Genomic DNA, 8540 nt, shown 5'->3' with positions numbered 1-8540 from the left:
GTGCAGGCCTGGAGGCCAAGCGAATGAATCCCCAGCCGCTAAGATTGCTTTGCCTGGGACGGCATCAAGTCCCCCCATGGCTGGGCACCCTGAAAGGAATTCCAGCCCTGGCAGCTCCTGCGGCTTCTCCTGGAGGCTCTGCTCTCAAGGGACCACTCAGCTCCTCCTTTTGGGACCTGGTTTTTGCTTGCAGGGCCTGAAGGCTGACCTCCTCTGTCTGAGGTGAAGAGGCACTACTGCCTGAGGGTCCGGAGAAGCTCAAGGGAAGCAGGAAACCAAGCCCAGCCAACAGGGCCAGGTTTTCTTCTGGGAAGGGGGAAATGCAGTAGCTCTTGGATCCAGCATGACCCTTCCTACCCGCCCCCTATTTTCCAGAGGCGCCCACAGGCAAACAGGCTGTGTACCAACTTTTGCAAGGACACGAGCATACACATTTATAACCAGATTCACTGAGACCAAAAGCATGTTATGTGTCAAGCACTATGGATGGCACCAAAAATACCCCCTCACACATAATGGCCACACAGGGAGACACAGACTCTGTCACACTCATGTTCCCACGCACACATTCATGCAGAGAAGCAAACACGGACCCTCCACCCATTTTCACAGACACACTAATATGTTCTCAGGCAAAACAGACACTCTCCTGCACAGATTTACCAGAGATACATACACAAATAAGTGCCTTCCAAATATGTGCGCTCACGCACACAAACACAAATACACATCATGCTTTTCCCCAGAAGCACGCAAATCCACATTTACTCTGGTGTCCCTGCCAGCACCCAGTCCAGACCAGCCATCTGCCGGTGCCAGGGCCCGGCCTTGCAGAACAGCTTGCGGGCAGGTCTCGGCACCAGGCAACGAGTCCCAGAGAAAGAAATAATTCTAGTTCAAGGTGGCAAAGGGTCAGGGATCTCACCTGTGGCACCTTCTCTCCTACCCGCCCAGGTGGGATCTCGAGAGTTTGCCAGGAGCTTTTACTTGCCAATAAGGGTCAGGGTGCCTGTCCCAGAGCTTTATTCCATAAAGCAAACTCCGGTATAGCCCCTTGCTGCAACTTCCCTCTTGCCTTTCCACTTGGAAAGCTAACCTCGAAGGAATTTATTTAAATGGGGGAAACTACACAGAAGGTCTGAAAATAAACCTGAGCAGCTACTTACCCACTGCATAAATCTGTACAAGCTAGTCCTCCATTCCACACTCCCTTGGACCAAGAGAGAAGCTGCGACCCCAACCAGAGCACACCAGCTGGACCTAACTTCTGCACACATGTACCCAGGTGAATACAACCACTCCCCGTTGGCGTCCACCAAACAAGGTTCCCAGTGGCTTGTCGCTACTTCGCTCTGCTTCCCTCACTTTGCGGCAGCAAAGAAACCAAGAGTTTTGCTCTGTGACCCAAGGGGAGCCTGAGTGTCCCTCTCTGCTCCTGTGACCGTGTTCGCCTTTCATTTGTTCCCAGGTCCCATACCCATGCAACCCGCAACCCTGGAAGATGAAACCAAATGAAGAAGATAGAACCCAGCCCTCGAGGGCAGCTAGCCAACTCATCTCCTTGGGGGCTTAAAAGCAGAGGGCTAGTGAGGACACAGGAGAGCGTGGGGGCTTGCCGTGCTTCCTCTTCAGTTTCCTTTGTCCCACCCCATGGCCTGGGCTAGGCGGCCCTCACCAGGATTCAGGTCAGGCCTGGACCCCGTTGTCCTACCTGGAAGAGCATCTTGAGGAGCTGGGAGGTTACCTAGGGAGCGGGTGGTGACTGTGTGCTAGACAGGCAAAGGTTAAACAGAGCCAGGGAAATCTGGGGGGAGAACACCAGGCTACCCAGTCCTCCGTTTTCCCCAGTCCCTGTAAGAAATACCATTTGGACCCCTGAGGAAAGCCAGGACCAGCCGAATGAGGGTCCAGAGCCAGGGCAGGATGCAGGGAATTAGGCTTCCACGACCCCCATCAAATCCCACCTCTTGCCAGCATGCTCCTGGGGCTCCGAAAGGGGAAAATTTGAATATTTCTGTGTTGAATGGCAGGTGGAGAACTGAGAAAGACTTGGGTTCACGACTGGGCCCCTTCCTTTGTCGTAGTCCCCATCTCAATGCTAAGGCTTCGGTCCTTTGGGCGCTCAAAGCTGCCTAGGGACGCTGGAAGGGGACACCAACCAGTGCGTGAGGATATACTAGGATCAATGGCATGAGAGAGTGTGTGGCCTGCAACAGGGTGAAAAAATGCGCTGGCGTGCATAGATGGGAGATCGTGCATCTTAAGAGTAGTAGGTGTGTGAGCGAGCGAGCCAGTGCGCCCCAGGGCGCTTGGAGGAGCCAGCAGAAGTCAGGCTAGCCTGAGCGCTGAGGCTCATAAAGCAGAGGCGCCTGGGGCTGGAGGAGGATCAGCCTTTCCTCTGGCGTCACCAGAACCCAACCCAGAGGGAGGCGATCCTGATACCTGGAGCCTCTGCTGACTGCGGCTGGGTGAGTGGGAAAGGAGGAGGATCTCTGGGTCGTGGCTGCCAGGGGGCAGAGCAGTGGAGTGGAGCCTGAGCGAGAAAGACCTAGAGTCCTTGTGTCAGGGTCGAGGCTTCACGGGAGTATCTCCTCGGAACTCCCCAGGTCTCTGCGTGATTGGAACTCGGAAATGGTCTCCTGGAGTATGGGGATGGAATCAGAGTGGAGAGGGTGAGATTGGGTGCCCTCCAATGGGGCGAGTTTTCCACCCTTTTCCCACAATCTCAGCAGCAGGGCTGCTCCGCTTCTAGGTAGAACCGGACTCGCGGTCCAGAGAGACTGTGTAACACTGTGTGGATGCGCCCAAAGGCCCACCTCGCGATGTCTGGCAGGCGTCCGTAGTTGCCCCAAGGACTCGCTTTCTCGAAGGGACCCACAAACGTGAGACTAGTACCGGGTGGGAATGTAAGGGCAGACCTTCTCTAGGACGCTAGCAGCCCTAGCCTCTGCCGGGGTCGAATGGAGATCTACCAGCCGCCCAGCCCTCCTGGAGTGCCAAGTGTGTTCTAACTCCCTGAGTAGAGGTTACCGCCGGGCTTTTGGCGGGCTGCGGGGAGGGATCCCATGGCTCAACCTGCGCCCCCTCTCCACTCCCCTTCCCGGCGGCTGCAGCCTCTGCAGCCCCGCCCCAAGTTCTCAGTGCCAAGCCCGGGGCCTCCTGCCCTCCGGGGCCAGTAACCCGCGCGCTAATGCGCGACTCGGGATAACGTGAAGCAGAGGGGTCTGAGGGGTCTGAGGCCCAGGAGCGGGACTCATAGGAAGCGCCACAGGCGACAAACCCATACCAACTGTCATCCCCAGTAGCCATCCTGTCCAAGGCACTCAGGCCCGACGGCCAACGTCCGGGATTCTGCCCAACCACAGTGGAGCGCTGCCTCGGTCGCCCCGGACCAGGGAATCAAACTTGAGTCGCCTGAGGTCCTATAAAGAGAAAGACGGTCCGACAGGAAGGCAAGAGCACGGGTGAGGGCGGACCTTGCAGAGCTGCCGGTCCTAGATTGCCTTCCTACAGGGCTTTTCCAAGGGCCAGTGCTGGTCTGCCAGGCTCTCTCACGCGCTCAGAAGTTCATTGCTGCTAGAATTATCCCCGTAAATGGATTATCCTCGGCCCTAGAGACGCAGCCGATGATGACTTCTTGCTCCCCAGAATAACAGTTCATTACTGCCATTTCTTGGACGCTTACTATGCGTCAGGCACATTACACACCCGGTATCTGTTTAATTTTCACAGTGGCCACACAAAGAAGCTATTCTTACTGGTAAATGAAACTGAGAGGTCAGCGTCGGGAACTTGCTCAGAGTCACTCACGTTACAGCGGCAAGACAGGCGTTAGAACCTGGACTCTGCGAGTCTGCGTCGCACGTTGTTCCCGGATACCCGCTGCCTGCAAGCGCCGTGCGGGAATCGGGCATCCGAGGGCTGTCTCATCCCGGGGCCCCGAGTGGCAGCGGCAGACACAGGCACAAATTACTCCGGAGTGGGGGTGGGGAGGGTCGGAGACAGCTCGCAGCAGTGCAATGTGATGTGAAACGTTGTCGGTAGGACTGTCTCCAGGCAGGACTGTGCAGCGAAGCTCTCAGCCTCAGTGATTCGCTTAAGTCGGGTGACTGAGGTTATCTCAACAATTGGGATACCTACTCACTGTCCTCTACTATGTAGACAGGACACACCATCGAGTACCACGAAGGGGATTTCTACCAGTGCAGGTTACTTGAGAGGGAAGATGGGACCTTGGGACTCTAGGGTGGGTCTGCTGCCCTTCCCTCTTCGCTCTCCTTCTGCTACTCCGGCCCACTCGGCCCACTCTCCGCCATTCTGCTGGGGAAAACGAGGCCGATTCCCGGACCCTGAGTGCTGAGACAGGAGTCCTTGGTGGGATGCCCTCCTCTTTGCCCTCTGCCCCTCGTTATTCTCGTGCTGGCGTTATTCCAGTTGAGGACAGGGCTATCTGTCTGAGGGGCAGTATATTAAAGTATCATTCCATTAACGTGGGTTTACCAGTTTACCCTTAGGGTGCCAGGAGGTCAAGAAGGGAAGGGGAGGCCAGACTCTGTTCTTCGAAGACCAGAATAGACAGGGCCCATGGGGGGGGGGGGGTCCACCCTATACTTTGGCCCCACCAGAAGTCCCATCCCCTCCTTTGTCCGTGCCCATGGAGGTGGTGGTGGGACAAGCATTTGGATTCTCCTTGAGCTAGGCAATTCTGTTATTTTCAAGATGGAGTATGTGGAATACCCTATCGTTTCAAAGCAGAGCTATTGTCAGCCCTGGAAAGCCACCCTGAGATGTCTGAACTGATGAGGGAAGTCACTGGTCCAAGCCTAAGGAAGTGAGAGAGTGGGAAGAAGCTGAAGTGAAGCCCAACCAGGAAATGTGAGTCGCTGAAAGAAAAAGCTACAGCTCTGATGGGGCAGGGAACAGGAGGCTGGAGGGAATTAGAAACAGATAAAGTGAAGCGGAATAATTTCTAAAATCAAAATAATAAAGATATTGCTAGCATTTATGTAGTGCTCTGCAAAGTATCAGTGGTTTCACAACGCTCCATCATTTAATATTCACAATAAGGTAGGGTAGGCAGGAGAGTAATTCTATCCCCTTTTAACAGATGAAGACGAGAGGCTCGGGATGTTGTTATATATGACTTTCTTGAGGTCTCAGAGTTAGTAGAGGCTTTTTCCTCAACACTCTATTGTTGAGGTGACCTGTTGAGTTTGGGGAAAATAGCAGATACCAAACCAGTCCAGAGTAAAGACTGTTCCCCTGGGGTTGGGAGAAGGATGAGGAGAGATGGCAGTCATCATGAAGATCTACATGCTGCTACAGAGACTTAAAGTACCTCAAAATCAGAAAGGCTGATTTAGTAAATCACTGAAAGGAATGCCTGAAATAGGCCTTTTCTGACAGGCCTCTTCCCTACGTGGGAAGCTTCTGGAAATGGGCAGCACTGAGAACTAGAGTTTTGCTTTCCCATGGGCTCAAGACTTATCAGTTAGGGCTCCCAGCAAATGAGTTGGGAGCCAGAGATTTCCTCAGAAGGTGGTAGTGGTCCCCAAAGGGTTGTAGGTTTTTTAACAGGAGAAAATTGGAGAAAACTCAAGATTTCTGTTTACTCTGAGATACTAGACTCTGGTGTCAATTCAGAGATATGGATGAAAAAGTCAAAACTCACTTTACCATTTACTTATTATTCTTTTTTTTAAACAATGAAAAAACATTTTATTTATTTTCATGATAGCTGATTCTGTCTATTTCATTGGAAGCCATTTTTTAAAATTGACATTTAAGTAAGACATGATGGGTCATAAATGATACATTTGAATAAACCGTTATTGAAAATAACATAAATTAATTATTATAATTACATTATAACTGGAACCATATTACGCTTTCAAACAACCACAAAGACACAACCTACAAGACAGAGGGAAAACAAACGGCCTTGGAATATAATTTATATTCAGTAATGATACATTCAAAAACCTCTAAGAGTGCATGGAATAAAGTAGATACTAATTAGATGTTAGTTGAATACAAGGATGAGTATTTTATAGGGCGTTTTAGAAAATTTTATATTGGTCATACTTTTGAGAATCCAGAGCTTTTATTTCAGTCTGATCTTTTGTCCAGATATATTTCAGGAGCTTAAGAACAAAAACATGTGCATATAAAACACTTTTCAGCTCTCACATAAAATAATGTTAACAAAAACATGCAACGTCAAAAGTTTAAACATTTCTTTTAATTATCGACTTGTAGTTTGAGCTTCCTAATAAACATAAAGTGGTGAAATTTTTATATTTCTATAAATGCAAAAGGACTCTCCCCTGCTTAGGTGGTAAATTATATAACTCTCACTGTAATTTACTTATTATTTAAAGGAGTAGGTTAAACAGTCACTCCGAAGGCAAATAATATTAAATAGGAAGAAATGGGGAGAGGGGTTAGGGACAAGGTAGGAGTGAAGATAAAACTTCAGAGAAAAGATTATAGTCCAGAATGGCAGGAGCCAAGGCACAATCTCAGTGATCAGGCAGGTCAGTGGCCAGTGCAGGCCCTTAGGATTTTGGAACAAAGCCCTGCCATCTTCTGAGAATAACTATTTTCCTTCTAAGAAAAATCTTTTGGGTCTGCAGCCATGCCACCCTGAATGTGCCTGATCCCATCTGATCTCAGAAGCTAATCAGGGTCGGGCCTGGTTAGTACTTGGATGGGAGACCACCTAGGAATACTAGGTGCTGTAGGCATTTAAAAAAATAAATTAAATAATTTTTTTTAATTTTAAAAAATAAATTAATTAAAAAAAGAAAAGAAAGAAATAGCACTTGGTCTGCCACTGGGCCTTAGAAGAGACTATACGCTCAACCATGAGCCACAAAGTTACCATGTGACCTGAGCTGCCCATCATGAACTGGGTGTTATCTGACCCACCAAGCCATAAAGGTGGGTGTGCACAGCAGCAGTCCATTGTCAAATAGAAGTGGTAAATACGTGATCAGGCCAAGTAGGTCCTAAAGGCACAAATAAGTTATATGAAGAAGAGGCCCAAATGCGCATGGTCCCCACTTTTTCTATACTGTCTTCTCTCTCCCAGCTTGTACTTATGGTCTCTTGGGGAGTTCCCCATGATCAGTTGACAGGGAAAGAGAAGATTCTGGCCTGGTTTTACAGATGGTTCTGCATGATATGCAGGTGCCACCTGAAAATGGACAGCTGTAACACTAAAGCTCTTTTCTGGACATCCCTGAAGAACAGTGGTGAGGGAAATAAATCTTCCCAGTGCGTAGAACTTCAAGCAGTACACCAGGTTGTTCATTTTGCTTGGAAAGAGAAATTGCCAGCCATGTAATTATATACCAATTCATGGGCTGTAGCCAGTGGTTTGACTGATGATCAGGGACTAGGAAGAACATCATTGGAAAATTGGTGAAAATGGAATTTGGGGGAAGAGTATGTGGATAGACCTCTCTGATTGGGCAAAAAACAGGGAGACATTTGTGCTCCATGAGAATGATCACCAAAGGATGACCTCAGCAGAGGAGGATTTTAATAATCGAATGGATAGGATGACTCCCTTCTGTCAGTACTGGTCAGCCTCTTTCTCCAGCCACGTCTGTCATTGCCCTTTGAACTCACAAAGAGGTCATGGTGGCAGGGGTGGAGGTTATGCACGGACTCAGTAACATGGACTTACGCTTACCAAAGCCAACTTTGCTATGCGGACTGCAGCAGAAACCAACACTGAGTCCTTCACATGACACCATTCCCCAGGGTGATCCGCCAGCTACCTGGGAGCAGGTTGATTACATTGGACCACTTCTATCATGAAAGGGGCGGTATTTTTTCTTACTGGAATAGACACTGAATACAGATCTGCCTTCCCTACAGATAGTGCTTCTGCCAAAACGACCATCTGAGAAGTTATAGAATGCCTTATCCACCATCACATATTCCAACACGGCATCGCTTCTGGTCAAAAAACTCATTCTATAGCAAAAGAAGTATAGCAATGGGCCCATATTCATTCACTAGTGAAATTCACTGGTGTTACTTGTTGCCCACCATCCTAAAGCAGCTAGCTTGATTAAAAGGTAGAATACTTTCTGGAGACTTGGTTACCATGCCAGCTGGGTGCAATACCATGCATGGCTAGGGTGAGGCTCTTGTCTTTATTTGTAGATTAAAAATGGTTAAATATGGTTTAAGAAGATGCTTATGCCAAGTTAACAAGGGGTGGACTTGTGATGGTTAATTTTATGTGTCAACTTGACTGGGCCACAAAGTACCCAGATGACGGAGTAAACATTATTTATGGGTGTGTCTATTAGGGTGTTTCTGGAGATTAACATGTGAATTAGTAGACTGAATAAAGCAGATTGCCCTGTCCAGCATGGGCCGGCATCATCTGATCCCTTCATGGCCTGAATAGAACGAAGAGACAGATAAAGGGAGAATTCTCTCTCTAACTTTACTGCATGAGCCGGGACATAGGTCTTCTGCCTTGGGCTAGGACTTACATTATCAAAGCTCCTGGTTCTCAG

At 49.2% G+C, this 8540-nt stretch overlaps 1 non-coding gene across 1 annotated transcript; it reads left to right on the top strand.

Annotated features, from left to right (window-relative positions):
- Positions 1–6627: 6627 nt before the first annotated feature.
- Positions 6628–6746, top strand: LOC118605679. The gene has a single exon (XR_004952237.1). It is a non-coding gene; the product is annotated as a 5S ribosomal RNA (ribosomal RNA).
- Positions 6747–8540: the final 1794 nt, after the last annotated feature.

Source organism: Rousettus aegyptiacus, unplaced genomic scaffold (genome assembly GCF_014176215.1).
Source record: "Rousettus aegyptiacus isolate mRouAeg1 unplaced genomic scaffold, mRouAeg1.p scaffold_m13_p_7, whole genome shotgun sequence".
NCBI classification, from domain to species: domain Eukaryota; kingdom Metazoa; phylum Chordata; class Mammalia; order Chiroptera; family Pteropodidae; genus Rousettus; species Rousettus aegyptiacus.
This window is presented reverse-complemented; position numbering and strand designations above follow the sequence as displayed.